The sequence below is a fragment of the Pleurodeles waltl genome, chromosome 9 (assembly GCF_031143425.1).
Source record: "Pleurodeles waltl isolate 20211129_DDA chromosome 9, aPleWal1.hap1.20221129, whole genome shotgun sequence".
NCBI classification, from domain to species: domain Eukaryota; kingdom Metazoa; phylum Chordata; class Amphibia; order Caudata; family Salamandridae; genus Pleurodeles; species Pleurodeles waltl.
Window position 1 is genome coordinate 578,308,743 of NC_090448.1, and position 23,004 is coordinate 578,331,746.

The 23,004-nt window shown below is 42.3% G+C and overlaps 1 protein-coding gene across 3 annotated transcripts in view; it reads left to right on the forward strand.

Moving 5' to 3' along the window:
- The first annotated feature begins 927 nt into the window (after positions 1-927).
- Positions 928-23,004, forward strand: part of LOC138259684 (C5a anaphylatoxin chemotactic receptor 1-like) — a 51,162-nt gene continuing 29,085 nt past the window's right edge. For all 3 annotated transcript variants that reach the window (XM_069207567.1, XM_069207569.1, XM_069207568.1), the window contains exon 1: positions 928-1,125. The gene's annotated coding sequence lies outside the window, so the exon portion shown is untranslated. The remainder of the gene's footprint in view (positions 1,126-23,004) is intronic.

Here is a 23,004-nt window from a genome sequence, read left to right on the forward strand (position 1 = left end):
GCCGGAGTAAAGTGTGCAGAACCCTAGAGCCAATAAAAACAGGTTCAATTAAAAAAAGCAAAAATCTGGCTTAATATCATGCAAAAGATGGTCATTTCCAACATGCTTCCTGAGAGAGGTCAATTCTACCCCCTTCTTTTGCAACATAGCAGTTGCTGGGGACCAGGGCGCATTTTAGGGATATGTTTAAGGATGGTTATGACTAAAAAGCAAGGCATTTTTTGCAGGCGCCAGGCAGCGGGCACATTCACTTAATTTTGGGTGTGACGATTTATTTTTGATCATCAGATATTTATCCAAGAGAAAGAATGAAAGGGAACATGAATGAGGAATTGAAAATAGGAAATAATGATGACTAGAGACAGCTCAGCAGCAATGAAAAATAGTCTTCTAGAGTGAGATAAAGAAACAGGGAGTGTGTTTGGAGGAATAAAGAGGCATGAGGTGAGCCACGAATAGGCACCATCGGGAAGTGGCAACACTATCATGCAGTCACGTTGGCGGTCTCCTCCTAAAAAACTGTGTGCCGAGGCACCTACTTTTTAATATTATTATAATTATTATAATTATTATTATTATTATTATTATTATTATGATTTAAATAAGACATAATCGTGTTTGGTTCACTGATCTTCAATCAACCTGAAGTTGGAAACTGCTTCAAATATCAGCTTCCCTTTCATGAAAGGCTGTGACAATCAGAACTACGTTACCGGCAGGTCCTCTAAAAATGTTATTCCTCATCAGATAAATAACAGGAGAGGTCCAAGTTGCTCAGTCATTGGCGCTTCCTCTCGAATGAACTCCTTGCTATCGTTCGCCTCCGATCCTTGTATCTAACATTTAGAGATCTGAAAAACACAGTGGAATAGATGTTAATCTAGGAAGTCAATTGACAACGTGGCGCCTAGGGACGGTTAACTCTGAAAAAAGTATGTCATAACTCGCACGACCTCAGTATCTATGTTTGGTGGTAGCAGGGCAACAGAGCCCTGGATTTCCTCCAATCGTCTTCACTTCCTGATACTGCATATAAAACCAAAAAGCACCAACTGAAATGACAGTTCTGCTCGTCCTTCCATCTACTACTTCCCATATTCTCGGACCTGTTCACTCGCCATAGAGGTAAGGCATTTCTTCCGGAACTTTCTCGTACTTTTAAGAATTATAGAAGGGTTGTATGTATTTTGAAGTAAACATAATTTATTTTCGTGTAAAGATGTTAGTATGTCTATCTAAATGTGCTAACAATGTCAACTACATTTGGATAAGAGAACATATGGAAATGAAACAAAATAAGAAATATTATAAAGAAGCAAGTGCTCCGCTATCAATACTGCTGTGGAAGTACCGCCACAATTGTTGGAACATCCTTCGATTAGGTGGGAAGGGAGGTCATGGTTTACTATATTATCATGCCTACATTTTTGGGCGCAGTTAGGGGCATTTTTACATGCCCCTAGCACAACCGGAGCGTCACCTCTTGTGATGCTCCAGTGGCGCTGTGCCCTGCATTATATTTACAAGGCGGCGTAAGCCACTTTTTGTGGCTTAATGCTGCCTTGTGAATATGGGCCCGACGCAGTTTTCTGCAGCAGAGGGGTGTGCACTGGGTGTTGCTGTGAGCGTACCTATGCAACATCCATTGCTTTTTTGACACTGTCCCAGATTTGAAAGGAAACATAAATCTGAGGCAGTGCCAAAAACTAATGCCACCCCTTTGGTGCAACGAAGAGAAATCCTTTTATTTCTCCTTGTTTTTGCTTTTTTTATGTGTGTTGCATTCTGCAGCACACATAGAAAAAGCAAAAGGACATTAATGATTGTTTATGTGCAGGAAGATGTCCCTTCCTGCACATATACAATCAGTAAATAATACGACAGACTAGAAAAAAAAATGTGTGCTGCATTCTGCAGCACACATAGGAGTAACGAATCTCCATTATTGATTGTTTATGTGCAGGAAGGGACACCTTCCTGAACATAAATAATGCAACGCAGGCACCCTTGCACTATGGTGCAAGGATGCCTGAATTTGTACTAGGCAGATAAATTTAGCGCCAGTGCTAGGGGAAAAACAGGGGTGTATCATATTTTTGTAAATACGGCACATCCCTGTGTTTTATGAAGTGGTGCAGAGCCGTGCCGCCAAGTTTGGCGCAGCTCCATGCTGCACCACTTTCTTGTAAATATGTCCCTCAGATTTTATAGGTAGCCTCTGCTTTTGCTCATCTTCGCGTTGTGTATGTATTTTCTGTCCACCAATTACAAACTCTGCATTATGTTTGATTAAATGCGCGCTTTGAGTCAGTTGTTTTACAACATGATAACATGACATAGCAGGGATATTTGTACAGCGCACATTAACCATGTCAGGAAGTCTCTTGGCGCTATTGACAGAATACTCATGTTTACTACAACCCAAGTCCATGGTGTTAATTTCATGATCTCAGAAGGATGAAAGGCTGAGCGCACCTACCAGGATTTGAATCTGTCACCAAGGAGGTCATGCAGAGATCACAGGAGTGGAGGCATTGCTCCACTATGCCAACAGCACCAGCCAATGACATGTTTCCGCTACTTAAGGGTGCCATCCAGACAGTTGCATAAGGTGGTGGTGGATATGATTAGTGTGCTACGGGTTGCCCATGATTTTCTTGTTATTTTTTATTTATCTCGTTCGTTCGTTACTTTATTTCGGCAAATATTGCCATAAAAGTCAAGACAAGAAAATACGACATACATATATACATTTCATAATTAAATATAAAATACAATAAATACAGTTGGCGAGAGATATATGGATGTCTCCATGATTAAGCAGTACCGCGTATAAAAATATAAATAACAATTATAAATTAATTAAAAGCCAGAGCAAAAAAAATTAATTAACTTGGATCGAAGAAACAGTACATCATATACCTTTACAAGGAAGGGGAAGAGCAGGCCACTTAACAAAATATTACAATTTGTGACCAAGTCGTTTTCTGATAAGGTACACATTAAATAAAAATCTACTTGTGCCAAACACCACTGGTTGTGAAGTATTGGACTGAAATATATGCTCTGCTTCTTTGTAGGATCTAACCCCCACATATTTACAAACGGGTTTGATCCAACAATCTCTTGGTTTCTTGTATACTGGGCAAAAGAAGAGTAGATGAGCAACATCTTCTTTAGCTCCTAAAGTACAGAGAGTGCACAGTTCACAACCTTTTACCCCTCCCCAATTGCATGTGTAAGCATTAATCTGTAAGACCCCATACCTAAACTGTAGATATAGTGTTTTTGCCAGTGGAGGGCCGACCTCATCCAAAAATTGTTCGAATTTAGGTGTATCTTTTATGTTTAAAAAATTCAAAGTCAGAGTACCAATCGATGAACTATGCAATAGCTCTCCGTTGACATAAGACCAAAAAGTGTCCTTTACATATTTCCTGGTACATGTTGTCATATTCTGGGGAACTTCCCATAGGTGTGATAAACCTAATCTCTCATACCACTTAGATACATATTTTAACCAAGGGGTATTCATATGACCATCTATCTGAGTTAATTCAGTCAATCCACTCTTGTAATCACTCAACTCCGGGGTTACCCATAGCCTGACCCAATACAGCAGTGGTCTTAATAATGCTTGATAGTCTGCTCTTTTAAGATTAATATCAAGGAAGACAGGGACTAGAGGAGTTCTTGTTGGTATTTTAAGTAGCCTTCGTACAAAGTGGTTTTCCGTTTTTCCAAAGTTGTTATTGCAATAGAAGCCCCAGATTTCAGCACCATAAAGGGCGGTCGATTGGGCCTTCGCTTTATATACTTGCAGTGCCGGTGAGATTGCTTTAGAGTAACTAGCTCCGTGTACTTTTAAAATAGGCATTGAATTTTGTTTAAGGGATAAGATGCTTTTATCCATCTGTCCTTTCCAGGACAGGTTACTATCCAACAGTAACCCCAAATAATTAAAACTCCCTACCTGTTCCAGTTTTTCATTCTCCAAGGACAGATAGTTCCTGAGGGATTTCTTGGGGTTTATGGACATATACTTAGTTTTGGTAGGATTTATTTCTAACCCCTTCCCCACACAATACTTCTGGAAAGAATCCACCAAATTTTGCAAACCTCTCGGAGTTTGAGAAATAAGGATGGTATCATCGGCAAATAATAATGCCGTAACCGGCTCGCCACCTAGCTTCGGGGAGTCATGTACACAGTTCCTTAAATAGCTCGGAATATCGTTGACATATAATGAGAAGAGTGTAGGTGCTAACACGCAACCTTGGCGCACACCACGGTCTACAGATATGGCCCTTGAGGTTTCACCTTCTTTTCCCCATCTAATTTTTGCATAGTTCCCTGTGTGAAGCTTGATAAGTTCTTTAAGTAGTTTCCCAGGGACCGCCATGTTCCTTAATGTAATCCACAACAAATTGCGCGGAACAAGATCAAAGGCGGCCCTTAGATCTATGAATGCCACATAGAGACTACCCTTCCTTATGTTTATATACTTCCAACAGATGCACATAAACCTAAACACCTGGTCAACCGTACTGACTTTTATTCTAAAACCAGCCTGATATTTGGTTACTATTTTAGTCTCTTCAATCCAATCTAAAAGCCTATTTAAAATGTGTCTGGCATATATCTTTTGAAAAATGTCTATTAAACTTATTGGGCGGTAATTACTTGGATCATAGCGATCACCTTTTTTAAAGATTGTTATAATTTCTGCCCCTTTCCATGAATCGGGGATCGGTGTGCCTGCCACAATGGAATTACTCAGGTAATTTATGTAAGGCCCCCACACATCTACATCATATTTTAGTAGGTCGCCGGGAATTTTATCAGGGCCTGGGGCTTTGCCCATTTTCACAGCTAATAAAGCCTTATTAGTTTCTTCTAAACTAAAAGTTAATGGAGCAATACTCATTTCTAAGTTTGTCTCATGGTCCCCGAAGGGCAAACTCTCCTTTTTGTTAGCATAGAGCTTAGTGAAGTGATCACACCAAGTGTTTTCATCTAGGAAAATATCCTTTGTTGATCTACCCTGCTTATTTCCCTTAGCGATTAAATTCCAGAACATGCTCTGATCCCGTAACTTAGCTGCGTTCAAGAGATCCTCCCAAAAACTTTCATCCCATGCTTTTTTAGCTTGGGCCATAATGCTTTTGTAGGCTAGTCTACCGCTTTTTATATCCAAACAATTCCCGGATTTTACTGCCTGGATCAGTCTTGATTTTGCTATTCGACAATCTTTATTATACCATGGGTTCGCTGTCTCAAGGTGGTTCCTTTTCCTATTACCATCTTTTTTATAGATTTTACTCAATAGTGGAGTTAGTGCATCTACCAGCTTAAGATGTAAATCAAGAACACCTTGTGTTCCCACTAATGCTGACTGTAAATCTCCTACCGTTTCAGTAAATACATTGTAAATATTTATCAGCGTTTTTTCTGTTCCCAAGATATAGGGCCATCTTAGAGCACGCCTGTTATTGGTTATCTCTAGTTCCGCGACCGTGGTATTTAATAGGGTCTCTTCTTCGGATCTAATAATAAATGATTGAGAATCTAGCCATAGTTGGAGGGGGAAATGATCACTCTCCGTCCTATGGTCTATCTTGAAGTCGGTTATTTGGTCCCATATATTCCGGGTAGCCATTACAAAATCTATATGTGACCTGGAATTTCCCTTAAAATAGGTTGGAGCTGCTGGTCTGTCTGATCGAAATCGACCATTACAAGCCCTTAGATCATGTACCACAGTCAACTGTAAGATCTGTAAGGCGGCTTTTGTGCCTTTAGCTGAACATGCAGATTCTAAGGGCAAGATATCATTAGCAGCATCTTGTTCGTCAAATAATTTTTCCAACCCCAAGACAGGCTTATATTTACAGTTAAAATCTCCACCAACTAACACCTTTACATTATCTCCTAATGAGTCTAAAAAGGAATCCAAGAGTTCTACCACCTCTGATACCTTGTTGGATGGGGACGGTCTATTATATATATTTATTAAATGTATAGTTTCTTTCCCTCTTGTATCAATTTTAAGGCCTAGTAGGTCCGGAGAGGGAATGGATAACTGGGTGACATCTATTTCTAGAGTCACTTTAACCCAGATAACCAGTCCCCCTGAGGCTCTGCCTCTAGTTGATGGAATAGCACAAGAACAGTATGTTTTATACCCCAACCTATGGGGGGTTTCTACCATCCAAGTTTCCTGTAGGTATATGATATCGTAATTCTCAATATAGGAACACCATACCACATCCTCAAGGTTCCTGGCTAAGCCAGCTATATTCCAAGATATCAGTCTAATATTTGTTTTCCCTTTTACACAGGGTAAATCTAATACTATAGGTAAGTTGTCTTTTTCTGTAACATCCTCTAGTTCAACTAAAGGATTTGATTCTTTGTCTAGATTATAGTCTTTACTAACGTCATTACCCTCCATAGTCACTGTGAGGCACTTGTCAGGTACGCCCAAACTAATTGCCTCACTAAAAATAGAGTAAGGGGATTTAACGCTGCTTACCAATTTTACTGTCCATGGATTCCTGGGGCTCAAAGGTACTATAAGTTTTGGTTCTAAATATTCTATACTCTGTTTTTGTTCCCACGTCTGGATATATACCAACATTTCTGTGATAGAATCCCCTGCTCGTGGGAGTCAATCATTTTCATCCAAAGTACTCAGTACCGAAAATCTATTTTCAACTGGAGTATAAAAATGTGTGTTTCTTCTATTAGTCAAGAGTCTGTGTTTTTTAAAAAGTTCTGATGTACTGGCTAAATGTCTATAAAAATAACCCAGAGGGTGCACACCCACGTCAGACTCCTCTATATCCAAAGAAGCTGCTCTAAGAAGAACAGTCGCAACATGTTGAGGGTGCCTAAAATTAACAATTACACAATCCCCCTTACATTTTTTCCTCGCATTTCCGATCCATGGTATCCGTCTAGTAGACAGTATATGATCGGATAGATGTGGGGGGAAACCACAATTTTTATTTAACCAAGCACCTGATTTCCGTTTGAGAGAATCATGTGATTCCTCACGGAAATTCATTGCTGTTGGGTCTAAGGGAGGAACGTTCGAAAGGACTATGACATATGGTTCACAATCAGGTGGAAGATTAATATGATTTGGTCTGTTCACTGGAGTAGTGTACCTCACAATATTAGATGCAGCTGCTTTCATATGAGAGGTACTATCCACCATACATGGTGGCTCTCTAGATTCTGGTGAACATGACCTCTGTGCTACAACCAATTGTGCAGAGTTACTGGATTGGACGGGTAGCTCAGACTGTAGCTCAGACTGTTTCATAGTCTGTTCCTTACACATTTTATCTAAAAGACCACCCAACCTAGATACCTCCATAGATAATAATTCAATCTTTTCCATAAGAGGTTTAGTCATATGGTCTAATTTTTCCTCCAATAGCTTAGCGATGTGACCCAAGAGATCACAATTCACACCATCCTTATTAATTGTAATCTCGTTATTAGCTACCTTACTTCTATGACCATATTCTATCGTTGGTTCTATCGTTGGTTTAAAATGTATGTTCCCCCGCTTAGTTTGCGTTTTTCTGCATTTTCTAACAGCTCTCTTAGGAGGAGAGTTAGACAATGCAGACTCACTCGGGGGCTCCAATGGGACTTGAATTGGTGGTTCTAAAACTAAGGGTAAAGTGGCTGAGTTTTCCAAAGGGAAAGCTTCAATATTAAAGGGATCCATCATAATAGAACCACTACCATCGTCTACAGAAGAAAAGATTTCTGAGGTGGACTCCTTCCCTAAGGATTTCCTTCTATCAATGTTTATCTTGTTCACCATTTTAACCAAGTAATTATCCAGGGTGGAAATATTTTTAGCCATTCTACACCACCCTCACGAATATAACAACCACTACTACTATTAATAAGATACTTGATGGACTGTCTAATTTTATAGCCCTGCCCTACACAGAGCTTTTATATCGTAACAAAGTATAGGGCACTTACATATATCAGTAATAACACAAAACAGCAAGTGTATATGACCCAGAAGACACAATGACTCAGTTAAGTGGAGCCCAAGTATACAGCTTACTAGAACGTTATCGGACCCTTCCAGGAGAAGTGACAGGGTCAGCACAAGGCTTTTTAAAAACCAATAGCAGCAGAAAAAGAGACACGAAAATATATATCCAATATTTGAAATGAATTTGGGCAGTCACTCCTTACTGTACACGAAAGAGGGGTGGCCCAGCCCAGCCTCTTTCGGACGATGGACGGGCGCAGGACGGGTCCGCCCTTGGCCCGGGCTTTGCCCGGGCGCCGCCCGCGCGCGTCCCGCGATGCGGGAGGGCTGCCAAATATTTAAAGGGCACCTGCCCTGAATAGAGTTGTTTCCGCCTCCTGCCGCCGCAACCAGTGCTTCCCGCGATGCGGGAGGGCTGCCAAATATTTAAAGGGCACCTGCCCTGAATAGAGTTGTTTCCGCCTCCTGCCGCCGCAACCAGTGCTTCCCGCGATGCGGGAGGGCTGCCAAATATTTAAAGGGCACCTGCCCTGAATAGAGTTGTTTCCGCCTCCTGCCGCCGCAACCAGTGCTTTTTATTTATCTGTTAGGACAAGTCGAGCAATTATTATTAGAAGAGTGGAATGCTGAAAGCTCCGTTGAAGACAACGCAGTGGTTCGTGACTAATAAGGAATGGCACAGACGTAATACCTGAACTTTTCTAAGTTTGTCTATGTGTGTCTCCTTGTTTAGTTGAAAGCATTATGCACTCAGTGGCTGGAATGCTCTAATAGCATAATAGCCCCTCTACTTAGGGGCATACGGGTCTGGTAATTGTCCTCTTTCCCTTTATGAGCCCTTTCCAGCGTCTCAGGTGTACAACTGTTACACCTCTTGTCAGTGACGTATTATGCTGTACCATGCCGTCTTAGGTTATATTGTTTTATATAACACATGTCTGCCAATTACCTGCCCCCCTGACACGTTTTCTTTACAGCCATATGTGCCTGTGTATATACCTCACACAAAATGGGTCAACTGTGTGTCTGTCCATGGACCGACCTTACCCAATAAAGCGAGGGTGTTGTTGTTTTGGATGTTGGGTATTTCCTGCAGTTGCATTCCAAAGGTTGGAATTCGGTCAATAATGTGTTCAAACTAAGCAACTGATGGTAGGTTTGATAGCATTTGTACTGATGTTCAGGGAGAGGATTGTTATTAATAAGGGGGTCTAGAGGCAGGGTTAGAGCCAGGCCCTCTCACTTCTCACATGAAAACACTAGTGCTAAAATTCAGGCTGGCAAAGTTCGATCTTTAGATAACCTGTACATTGCTGCTGTAAGAATTATCGACAGGTCTGTTTCGCTGTAGCTAGTGATATATTTTTCACCTTTATGCCATGTCAAATTTTGATTCGATCTGATTTACTTTTTAAGTAAAATCGTGATCTCTGAAGGAGTGTTTTTTTTACTTTTGTGATGGAAGACGTGTGCCTGGAGACTAACAAAGATTTCAAGTTTTCCTATATTAAGTGAAAGAAGCTCACCATAGACCTAAAATGATGGCAGTGCGTGTTACTGCTAGTTTGCACTTTAGTACCCTTGCACTTCTGCTGCTACTCCTCGAGGGGTCATAAAAGAATCAACAAGAACTGCAAATAAAGAAGGCTGAAAGAGCCTTGTTTACTTTGAGTAGGTTATGCAGTTCCCCAGGTGTTCAGCAGCAAATAGGGGGCAATTGAGTGGTAAAGGGTGGGGCAAAGGGTCAATCTTGTGCTGTCATCTGGGTTCAAAGGGTGTGTGATGTCAGTTCCACTACAACGGTCATGTTGACGAACTGATTGATGCACATTTGTTCTGGTACAATGAGACAGAGCTTTAAAATGGTTAAATGTCTGGCATGATTGGTTAACCCAGTGCTTTTGGTATTATTCTATACATTCAAGGGCGTCTGGATTTGCTCATTGTAACTGCAGGGCCAGTGCTCAATGTATCTGGGTGATTGCAAGTTGTGGGTAATGGGATTAATTTTTTGGGAATCAGGGCATGTTTTTTTGTGTAAACTTTGACCAAAAACAAGAGAGAGAAAGGAAGAAAAGAGAAAAGAGAGAATGTGAAACCTAGGAAGCACTGACAAATGGATAAAGCAGGGATGAAAAAGAACCCCTTAGAGTGGGATAAACAGGTACAAACTAGAAAGGCATGAGGTGGAATCAAGGCTAATAAGTACTGACAAAGTCACCAGGTCTTTTGCTTGCTGCAAGCTTTTTAGCTTTCCTAATTCTTGTTTGGTTTTGTCATGGATTTGCAAAACCGTATTGTTGGGCAAGCTGTTTGGCCCTTGTCAATCTGAAAAAAATGTCAAAAAGCAAACATTTATTTTATCTAAAAAAACACATTTCCATAGTAGAGCTTGGCACAGAAGGGACATTCTATTTGTGTGCATGTGTTCCTTGTGACAGGGCAGAATTTTGTCACTAACAGTGAAGGTAGCCAATGGCTGGAGTGGGCTGACTCATTGCCCCATGCTGTATGGTGTTGTGGTGGAACAAATATGTGAATGATGCACAACAGGGCAATGGATGAAGAGAGCTGGCTCAAAGCCCTTATAAGTATGTCATGCATTTTATGGGGCATATTTACAAGAGGCTTGTGCTGCTGGAGCGTCACTTTTTTTGACGCTCAGGTGGCACAACCCTCTCAACCATAACTGTGAGGCCACGCAGAGCCACTTAGCATGGCTTTTCATTGCCCCATAGATATGGAGTAAATGAAAGAAGCACAAGTCGATGCATTGTTTTATTCTGCGCCGGGGGAGTGTTCTATGGGTGTTGCGGTGGGTTTTCCCACACAACACCCATGTATTTTTATGCTGCCCCAGGTTTATAAGAGCCTGTAAACCTGGTGCAGCTCCACAACCTTACGCCACCACAGAGCAGGCATAACAAGGAGAAATATTTTCGTTTCTCCTCGTTTTTAACTCATTCTATGTGTGCTGCATTCTACAGCACACATAGGAAGAGGTAAATGACTCAGGATTATTTTTGTGTAGGAAGGTGCCTCTTCCTGAACAGAAACAATCCTGCATGTTATGCAGGCACCCTAGCACAATCATGGAAGGGTGCCTGCATTGGCACTGGGCAGCCAATTGTGCACCAAAACAGGGAGAGAGGACAGAAATGTGCCATATTTCATAAATACAGTGCATTCCTGCCCTTTGACATTGGCGTAGGGCAGGGTAGCAAGAAGACTTGCGGTGCTGCCCTACACCAATCCCTTGTAAATGTGCTCGTATGTTTGTAAATTCAAAAGGTCTTGGCTAACACTGGATATAAAAATGGGTCCTGGTGCCAACCACCTGTAACCACTGGTATTAATTAAGAACTAGGGGCCAGATGTAGCAAATTTAAAATTTGCGAGGTGCAAATTGCGAGTACATGCGACTCGCACTTTGCACCTCGCAAATTGGTATGCAGTACGGTGTCTCAGACACCGACTGCAACTCGCTATGGGGTCGCAATGACCCACCTCATGAATATTCATGAGGTGGGTCGCAAATTGCGGCCCCATAGCGAGTATAGGCACTCGCAAACATGGAGGCCTGCTGTCGTCAGCAGACCTCCATGTTCGTAACTGCTTTTAAATAAAGCAGTTTTTTTTTTTTTTTAAGTGTAGCCTGTTTTCCTTACAGGAAAACGAGCTGCACTTAAAAAAAAAAACGAAACCTTTAGTTTCGGTATTTTTTCAGGGCAGGGAGTGGTCCCTTGGACCACTCCCTGCCCTGAAAAAATATTTGTGGGTCCAGTCACAAACTGGAAGGGGTCCCATGGGGACCCCTTCCAATTTGCGAGTGGGTTACCATCCACTTGAAGTGGATGGTAACTGCGATGCCAAATGGTATTGCATACCACTCAGACTCGCAAATAGGAAGGGAACACCCCTTCCTATTTGCGAGTCGGAAATGCATATTGCGAGTCGGTACTGACTCGCAATATGCATTTCTGCATAGCAAAGAGGCATTTGCACCTCGCAAACGGCGATTTTCGCCGTTTGCGACGTGCAAATACTTTGCTACATCTGGCCCTAAGTGGCTTATTTACAAGTCACTTGCACTGCTGGTGCGTCACTTATTACATGGGAAAACGTGATGCACCGGCGGCTCAGGGAGCTTGTAAATATACCCATTGGCCTTTCCTTGGGCCTACGTCCCTGCAGAGACAGTTGCATGTCTACATCTGTGGCAAACCTGCACAGACCAAACCTCCTGGTACCTAGGGGGTCCACATCTCTGCCTCACAACCCCGTTGAGACATGCATGTTTGTCTTCTTCACCGATGTAATTGCAGTGTGTGTGTGTGTGTGTGTGTGTGTGTGTGTTTTTGTTTTTTTTCTACTGGTCAGTCACACTGATTCTACGAGCATTAAAATCATCTCTCCAACAAGGATTAAACATACTTCAACACCATAAATGCATCTTCACACTTTTATTACAACCCATCAGAAACAATAATCAAGAAATGTTCTGTTTTTGCTAAACTAAAATGGCCTGTAAAGCCTATTTACACAGCTGCCATCCATATAGGGGGTTCCAGGCCCAGCTCTCCCCATGCTGCTTTGTCACTCTTGCTTGTGTCTTCTCCTTGCTCTTCCCCCATTTTTTGAGTGCCTTCTCCTTGCTTTTCCCTCGTTCTCACTGCTTTCTCCTTTCACCGCCCCCCTCGTTTTTGTGCTGTCTCAGGCTTTTTTCTTTTCACTGCTCTCTCCTTGTTTTTTTCTATCTCTTGTGCCTTCTCCTTCTTTTCCTTCATTTCTCACAGCTTTCTCCTTGCTTTTCACCCGATTTTTGTGCTGTCTCCCTATGCAGCTCCAGACCATGACCTCACTTCTGGCATTCCAAAGGGCCCTCAAGACCTGGCCGTTTGAGTGATCCTCCGGGTCCTGCAAGAGCCAGGATACCCTGTTGGGTGATTATAAGCACCTTACAAATCCTGAATGACTGATTCATTGATTGATTGACTGACACGCAGAACCTATTATATTAACAATCTTTTGCCCATAACTGCCCAGCAACACATGCAATTAATTTGACCGAACTCCTTCTAATGTCAAGCTCATGCTTTAAGAGCATGTGTCAAGACATCCCTTGTTTTCTCCATATTTGCAATACTAAGCTACTTTGTTTGCTTGGAAAACCATTGATTTCAATAAGAATCATTGAAATATTTAAACAAAAAGTAATCTTTCTGAGATGCAGAAACAGTAGGTGCAGCTCTATCCTTCTGTTCAGTATTTGGCACTATACAACAGCATAATAAAAGAAAGTTAATTAATGTAGATACTGACGTGCGTGAATCAAGGGAGAAAAAATTAAGCCATGTTTGAAACTTGGTGTCGGCTCAAAAACTACCTAGGGCCTGATTTAGATTTTGGCTGACAGATAGTCCCTCCACCAAAAACTGAATACTGTGGGATATAATGGGATTTATATTTTGATGCACGGGCTATCCATCACTGTTGTGACAGCTAAACCTGTCCACTGAAATCTAAATCTCCCCCTGCCAACAAAAAATGAATGTATGAAGCAACTGGTGGTCATGTAAAGCACTCCAATACCTTTGAGTCGAGTTCACAGTATATAAAACTGCAGGAAAATGAAGCCCTCCTTACAGCCCCTGAATTAGGAGTTTCAGCAGAACTGTGGCTCTGTGTCATTTGTCAAAGTTCTAGAAAGTACTGTTGTGGTTTTTAAACCCAAGCTTATGGAGGTAAACAAAACTACACTAAGCAGAATGCAAAGTGCTATTGGTTAAAAATAATAAGACATGGCTCTGTTGTTGCACATGATGTGGAATGACTTGGAAGCGTTGTGAAATTGCTTCACGGGGCTCTGATCTGGAGGGTATGTTTATTAACTGGCAGTCCGATAACTCTACCACAGACAGCTCCAAAACACATTCCGCACGATAAACAAGAATCTGAAATTTTCTTTGGCAATTGATACTGCTTGATTCAGCAGTAACTGTTTTTAAGTTCCACGTTTTGTTCTCCAAATAAAACCATTAGGTCATGGCTATCATCAGTGCAGAAGGTTCAGTGGCACAGTTGTACAGTGTCCAGGGCTATTGGCGGTTCTCTACACCCCAATGCTGTCTGTCTTCCAATATTACCATGGGTGATTTGTGGGTCCATTTTGCTTTTTGTGTTAGGGTGTTAGGGTCTATGACATTTTGCTGCTACTCTCGCTTGCTGAAGCCGCAGAGGAAACATGGTTTTGTCATGATTGCTCAAGAAAATGTAAGCTTTTCCTAAACTTCCTTAAACTGAGTTGCATATCTTTTAAGTGTGTGCCGGACGCTAGAAGGCGCACTTAGAAATTGAAAGATTTCCCAGCTGTCCAAGCTTGTATTGCTTGGGTGCAATCACTCACATGACAGACATCTGCATGTTCTGATATATCCAGAGCCTTCTGGATGGCCACCTCGTCTCTGTTAATATCACAACTAGTCATTGTAAGAAGCTGCCTAGCTTCCTAAAATGGCTCTCTGCCAAAACTATTCTGTTTGCAGAGTATTGGGCAATAATGCGAAAAAATGCAACGAATGCCTTAACACCCTCGGGTGATCGACAGAACGAAACGCCTCCGCCTCCAAAACAGCTTCATACTGTGAAAAAGGTTAAATTACTTCAAGCTAGCCTACACTCACAAAAACACATCTTTTTGCAAACTGGTCTGACATGGCAAATTTACAATAACCACCCTCTCCAGGCGTCCTTAACCTTCACAACCCGTTGCAGCACAGACATCGATGTCAATTCACTAAAATGTCAGGGATGACCGAAATACCACGGCCTGATGACACCACAGAGTTACCATCTCGTCTCAACCTTAAAGGAATGCACAAGGAGAAGAAACGTCAGAAAATAACTTCCTCTTGGAGACATATTTACTTTCTGTTCCTGCAGCTTTCCTGGCCTTCGCGACCAGCGGTAGCAGGAGCAGTGCCTATGTCATGAAAGAGCAAACGAGGGGTAGGCTTACTGGTGTGACTGGGGTAAAAGGAAAGCCCATTTTGCACTCGTTAGTGAGTGAGTGCAAATGCTGTTTTCACACTGGATGACCAGTGCAAGTGTCAATACAAATTTGCACTGGCCATAAACAGGATTGTCGACACTGGTGCAAAGGTGCCCACATCGATGAGTTCTACCTGATTCTGAATTATCAAAAAATGGAGGTTCAGCAGGCCTATTTGCAGGATCCCAATGTATGAGGCTGGCCTGGTTTGTGGTGGGTACCTAAGGTACTTACACCTTATACCAGTTCTGGTTATCCTTATTAAGTGAAATGTAGGCAGTGTGCTAGCAGCTTAGGCTGTCTAGAGGTAGCTGTAGTAGAGCAGCTTAGGCTGAACTAGGAGACATGCAAAGCTCCTGCAATACCACTATAGTTACACAGTACTTATACACAATAAAAGACAATACTCAGTGTTACCAAAAATAGAGGTACTTTATTTTAGTGACACAAGGCCAAACATATCTTAGATGCAATACTCCTTCTGGAGGTAAGTATTATACACAATATATACACTAGTAACCAAAATCAGGTAGGTAAACAGTCATAGAAAAGTGAAAACAGTAGAAAATACAATAGATTGCAATGGGCCTAGGGGCAACACAAACCATATACTAAAATAGTGGAATGCAAATGTCTAATGCCACCCTAGGCAAGTGTAGTGTGTAGAGGGGTGCTGGGAGTGTAGGAAAACACCAAAGGTAAGTAAAGTACCCCACCCCAGAGCCCAGGAAAGCACGAGCAAAGTACAGCAAGTTTCCTCAGAACACACTACAAGTCGTGATAAAGGATTATGCAAGAACCAAGCAAGACTGCAACAAATTATGGGTTCCTAGACCTGAAGACCTGTGGCGAGAGGAGACCAAGTCCAGAAGTTGAAGAAGAGTCCAGGAAGGACAGGAGCTCCTGCCAACCTAAAAGAAGGTGCAAAAGTGTATTCTCCGGTCAGAAGAAAAGTACAGAAATGAACAAAAAGATGGCTGCGGGTTCCTTCTTGGTGCAGGAGATGTCCCACATCGAGTTGTTGGATGCAGGCTGTTTGCGTCGCTGGATTCCACCAACAAGCCGTGGTTCAAGCAAGTGGCCGGTTTGCGTCACAAAGGAGCTGCCTGGAGCTAGGAGGGACCTGGGGGTCTCAACTTGCACTGAGGAGACAGAGGGGGCTCTCAGCACTTCAGAGAGCCCCCAGAAGACCAGGCAGCACTCATGGGAGTCCCAGAACACGGGGACAAAGAAGATGCAAAGTGTGGTCATTGCAGCATTACACTGGAAGGTCCCACGCCGCCAGAGAACAACTCAGGGAGCTGTGCATTGCAGGTTGGAGTGCTGGGGACCTGTGCTACACTGTGCATAAAGACCTTTTGGAAGAAGCGCACAGAAGCCCAAGGAGCTGCAGAAGACATGGTGCACAGGGTTACTGTTGCAGTACAGAGAAGCAAGCTCTTACCTCCACCAAATTTGGACAGCTGGACCTTTGGACAGTCTGGGTCACTTTGGTCCACCACCTGTGTTCCAGGGAGGATGGTCGTCGTCAGGAGAGGAGTCCCAGAGTACCAATAGTCATTGCAGAAGGGTGCCTGCAGAAGCAGGGAAGTGACTCCGTCACTCCACTGGAGATTCCTTCAGTTCTTCTGGTGAAGGGTGAAGACAGGCAGTCCTCAGAGCATTCACACTTTGGAAACTGTTGCAAATGCTGGCTGGAGCTGAAGTTGCTGGTCACAGGAGTCGTCCTGGATACTTTGTTGCAGTTACAGGGGTTCCTGGAGCAGTCTGTGGTTGATCCGACGGTCAGAAGCTGAAGCAGAGGATGCAGTCCTTAGGAGCCCTGGAGGAATCTTGCAAACCAAATCGAGGAAACACCCAGAGGAGAGACCCTAAATAGCCCTGAGAGGGGGATTGCCTGCCTACCCAGGTATGCACATATCAGGAGGGGTCTCTGACGTAATCTGCTGGCACTGGCCACTCAGAGGTCTCCAGAGGGTCCCCACACCTTGGAATCCAGGATGGCTAACACCAGGGACGCTCTGGAGGAGCTCTGGACACCACCACTGGGGTGGTGATGGACAGGGGAGTGGTCACTCCCCTTTCCTTTGTCCAGTTTCGTGCCAGAGCAGGGACTGGGGGTCCCTGAACCAGTGTAGACTGATTATGCAAGGAGGGCACCGTTTGTGCCCTTCAAAGCATGTCCAGAGGCTCTGGGAGGATACCCCCCATGCCTGTAACACCTATTTCCAATGGGAGAGGGCGTTACACCCCTCTCCTAAAGGAAACGTATTGTTCTGCCTTCCTGGGATTGAGCGGCTCAATCCCTAGGAGGGCAGAAACCTGTCTGTGAGGTGGCAGCAGCTGGGGCTGCAGTGGAAACCTCAGAGAGCTGGTTTGGCAGTACTGGGGGTCCATGGTGGAGCCCCCAGGGTGCATGGGATTGCCCGTCAATACCAGCTTTGGCTTGGGAGGTCAATTCCATGATCTTAAACACCTCACAAGGCCATATTCGGAGTTACCATTGTGAAGCTACATATATGTAGTCACATATATGTAGTGCACGCTTATAATGGTGCCCCCGCACTCACGAAGTCCGGGGCATTGGCCCTGGACAATGTGTGGACAATGTGGGGGCAACCTAGCTAGTGCAAGGGTGCCCTCACACACAGTAACTTTGCATCTAACCTTCAGTAAATGAAGGTTAGACATATAGGTGACTTATAAGTTACTTAGTGCAGTGAAAATGGCGGTGAAATATGTGTGCACTATTTCACTCAGGCTACAGTGGCAGTCCTGATGAAAGGTTTTTAGGAGCTCCTTATGGGTGGCAAAATAAATGCTGCAGCCCATAAGGATCCCCTGGAACCCAATGCCCTGTTTACCTAGGTACCATATACTAGGGACTTATAAGGGGGGTCAAGTTTGTCAATCAGAATTGGAATATGGAGTCACTAAACTGTAGTGACAACTTTGTTAAGTAGAGAGGGCATAAGCACTAGAGTTCTAGTTAGCAGAACTTCAGTGACACAGTCAAGAATACTGACAACACATATAGGCCACAAACTATGAGCACTGGGGTCCTGGCTAGCAGGATCCCAATGAGACAGGCAAAACACACTGACAAACAGACACAGACAGAAATTGGGGGTAACATGCCAAGAAAGATGATACTTTCCTACACCCAACCTCTGGAACTTTGTCCACTTGAATAAAAGAGCCCTTCTAGGAAGTTTTCCCCAAGCCCCAAGATATACAACACATGTTGGTTTGGCAAACCCCCTTGAAGTTTCGGTACTCTACCTTTTCTAGCACGTGGCTGTTGATCAAGGCCACTACTCTCTTATTATTCACAGTCGTGCACACTCACCTATTCGTCAGATCCGTTACCCACAATGGCTATGTCAAAAGCGACATAGACAAATCCAGAAAGGTAATGTGCCAGATGCTTCGAGCTTTTTATTCATGATTCCACACATACTTCATGTCCCTTCTCAGTCATACTGAAGCTTAAGTTCAGTAAAAATTGAACCTCTATTTCACTGTGTCATAGAACAAAGTCATTAAGACTTATGCCAAATCTTTAGGTCTTTTTCCAACGTCCTTATACAGTGGTTAAGCATCTGAGAATTAGACATGGTAAAGCCCAAACACCTGGAAAATGTGGGCCCAAGTCTACATTTGGGCGCAAAGTTTTGCGAGAAGCTATTCAGAAGATGCAGTGGGGACTTATGCCTAAGATGAGGAAAACATGTCCCCACTCCACATCCCCTTGCATGTGGTGATCGGGACACATAAAACTCAAACTATCACTATATTTAATGCTAATAATAAATGCTTTGTAAAGCTATGAGTCAAAAAGAATAGGGAAGCCTGCCTCACATGCGGAAACTAATATGCATCTAATAATCGTTTCTTCCAATTGTGTTGCATGACGTTGTGGGGGAGAGTGTTTGGGACTTGCACTGTGTTATGACGTGTCTTCACTGTGTGTGGAATAGTGTTATTTCACTAACAAGTTACATAGTTGTAATTTTCTATGTATGTCCAGCTTTATTTTACAATGTAATTTCTATAGGCGTCTCGAATTTCTAAAGCCTTGTAACCATTATTTGTAATAATTGTATTCCTTTATTTTTTAACAGGTTTTTATTATTGTTACAAATTGCCTTCCATAGCTGTCTGCAATGTTTAATGCAAATGACATTTTTTTTAAATGCATTTTTAATTTTGTAAATCTTGGGCTTGGCTGGAGTATAACCATAGTCAGGACATCACTTAGTATTGTTAGGTATACTCACACATCTTATTGGTGTCATGCTTGGGTCTCATCCTGGTCCCTAAAAACCAAGATGGGCTCAACCATATTCCAAGGAGCAGTTTGGATAATCTTTCCTGCTGGGGTCCTATAGTAAAAATACATTGAATACATTGAAACACCAAAGGTATCCCTTTTATTAGCAGTATTTAATAATATAAGGGGTGTTTATGGAGATAATGATTCTACACCCTCTCTATGTTACTTAACATGTTTCAGCCCCTATTCTAATAGGCCTAGTGATTCAGGGCTTTCATCAGGACTATAAAAAATACTTATCCCTTGAAAAAGTATTTCAGATCCAACATATTCAGTCAGGTAAAGACAAACACCATGCAACATGTATAGCATGCTTTTTAGGACAATGTTGCCCTTGTTTTGTTTTCGTTTCCGAAAGGGAGGTGCAAACGTGGACCAAGTAGGATTACAGGAGACATATTATCCATGAAGAATGTGTGACTACAGGGTCATGTCCCACACTCCTCCCATGTAGCTATCGCTTACTGATTAATTCACACCAGATATTCTAGTGCCTTTCCAGAAGGATACACTCTACTTCAAACAAACAGGCCAATAAGCAAAAAAGGAGAAGGAGTAGCAGCAATAATCAAGAATTATCTTATTTTCTCTAGACTAACTCCAATTAATATTCCAGTTGTTGATAGTCTCCTGATCAAACTTGACTCTCCTACCTCCTCCTTGATATGTGCCCTCCTTTACAGACCCCTGGCCCACATGCAACACTTTCCTCATCTCCTAGCAGACTCAATTTCACCACTTGTTATGGACCATGCAAAAATATTGCTAATTGGCAACATCAACTATTGGGCAAATTAGAAAACTGGTGAGCAGTCATCCACAGATTTAACTGAGCTATTGAGCAGCTTACATTTTAAACAACACGTGTTCGCACCCACACATATTATAGGTCACACACTAGACCAGATCTGATCTACCAACTTATCCATATTTAATCTCACTGTTTTACCCTGTGAATGGTCAGATCACCACTTAATGAAATTCTCCCTAATTTGCCTGACTTCTTTTAAACCCTCTCCATACCCTGGAATTTTCTCCAGGAACTAGACCAGAGTAGACCACAATGCCATCTGCGATTCACTGGCACTCTCTTTACCTAAGCCAAATGAGAGCTTAGACAAATATGAGGAAGCAGTCTCTGACTGACTAACAAATGCCAGCAATATGCATGCTCAGCTCTTTAAAGTCAAACAAGCTAAATGCCATGGTGCGTCTAAATGGTTCTCAGAAGATCTACAATCAACCAAATTTGAACTTCGCCATGCAGAACGCAAATGGCAGAAAGATTATTCGCCTGACAAAAAGAAGGCCTATAATCCAATTAAAGCATATAAAAAATCAACAATGCAAGCTAAATCGACTTTCTTCTTGAATAAAATCTTAAGCTCTGTAAACAAAACAAAAGAGATCTTCGGAATTGTCTCAGAACTCTCTAACCCTGACAGAGTGACCCTACCAATCTTACCCAATCAAAACCCATGTGGCACCCTTAACTCCTTTTACATCAACAAGATTAAAGTGATAAACTATAGTATTCTTCCTTTTTCACTCCTCAATACAACTTCATTAAAAGACAGAAACCCCATCACATTCTCTGTTTTTCCTGCTATCAGTAAGGATTGCCTTGTGGACCTGCTAACCAAAGTTAAGTCGGGATCACCTAACAACACCTGTCCCCGCAAGTTCTAAAACAGTTTTTTCTATTCACCCAGACCTAGCTATTTTCTCCCGTAACTTGTCCCTCAGCCAAGACAGAATCCCCAGCCCTTTCAAGGAGGTTATAGTGGTCCTGCTCCAATATAAATCTGGAGAAGACCCACTGGTCCTGAAAAACTACTACCCCAACACTTTACACCCTTAAGTAGCAAAGGTCCTACAGGCATACGTTGTTCAACATCTCTGTTCCTTCCTAGAGGAATCCAACTTCCTTGCCCATCACCAGGTAGGTTTCAGGTAGGCCAATTCTACAGAACTAATCATCCTTTCTGTAGTGGATGATTTACAAGAGGCATTATTCAGGTGCTGGTCCTGCTGGTCCTATCGGCGGCCTTCGTCATGGCTGACTATGATCTCCTGGTGAACCGTGTCAGAGCCTGCAGGGCACAGCACTCAACTGGATCAGATCCATTCCCCAATGGCTGCTCCTATTCGGTCTGGTTGTCTCCTTTCAGTTCATCAGGTTCAGCTGAACTCTGTAGTTCCCCAGGGAGCCTCCCTATCTCCTCATTTGTTGAACCTGTGCATCCGCCCCCAAAACACTCCCTAAAAAGACAATGTCGGAATCTATAACTACAATGATGACATGAAGTTACTTTTTAACCATTGATAACTGCATTGAATCAAATGAAGCTTTGCAAAACACAATGCTGTACACCTGTGACTAAATGAACAGCAACTAGTTAAAACTAAACTGTTTTCACTTACAACAAGTACAGTTTGTGGAATCCTTCCTTCAGGTCCCATTAGAAATCAGTACAAAGCCTTGAGGTCTTCATTGATGAGGATCTATTTATAAAACCCCAAATAGGAACAGTAACCTCCTCCTGTTTCCTGCATCTCTATAGAATTAGGAAAATCAGAAAGAACTTCACTTTTGAAGCCGTCACCACCTTAGTCATCTCTCGGATAGACTATTCAAACTCTCTCTAACTGGTCCTCCCAATATGCCTAAATTGCAAACTACAGTTAGCACAGAACCAGGCAGCCAGGCTGGTTTTCCAACAGCCTAGACAGTGCCATGTCACCCACTTACGAGAAAGCTACACTGGCTTCCAGTAGCACAAACAACTGTTGTTAAAACCAGATGGATTATTTTTAAATCCCTCCACTGAAGACGTTTGGCTTTTTTATCTATCTCTTCTCGATTACTGTTGTGTGTACATTCGTCTCTGGACTTCAGAAGACATTTGAGGTCAGTGCTGAATTTATAGGAGTTAATGTACAACAGCTTTTATGTATGCGAAGCAGTACTACAGGGGGACCTTTTTTACATACTCTTACATGCCATTGTGAATCGCCCCTGAAACGTACAACTCCCTATTAATCAAAGTGCAAAGCGTGTGCATTCCTTTCTGTTAGATCTATCTGTATGTAAATCCTCCCTAAATGTTTCCATTTTAGGTGTTTCAGGGGTAATTCACAAAGAAATATCTTGCAGTATTACTTTCTTTAAATGCTTTTGTGAATCACCCTCTATACAATAGCAAGAGTACTACTTTACCTATGCGAAAATGACTTTAAGAATAGGCCACTTCAATTTTTGCTGTGCCTTGGAAATGTTGTTTTTTTTTTAGAGGCTGGGAGTATTTTTTATATCAGATACCAGTTTTTTAACATCATGTTATTGTTATGTTCTGTTTTTGTTATGTTGTGTTAGCATTCTGTTAGTGTTATGTTATGTTATTGTTATGTTGTGTTAGCATTCTGTTAGTGTTATGTCATGTTGTTTTATAATATGTTATTGTTATGTTATGTTATGTTGTTTCACCTTATGTTATTGCTCTGTTATGGTATTGGTATGTTATGGTATTTTTTGTTATATTATATCTTGTTATTGTTATATTATTGTTGTGCTATGCTATTGTTATT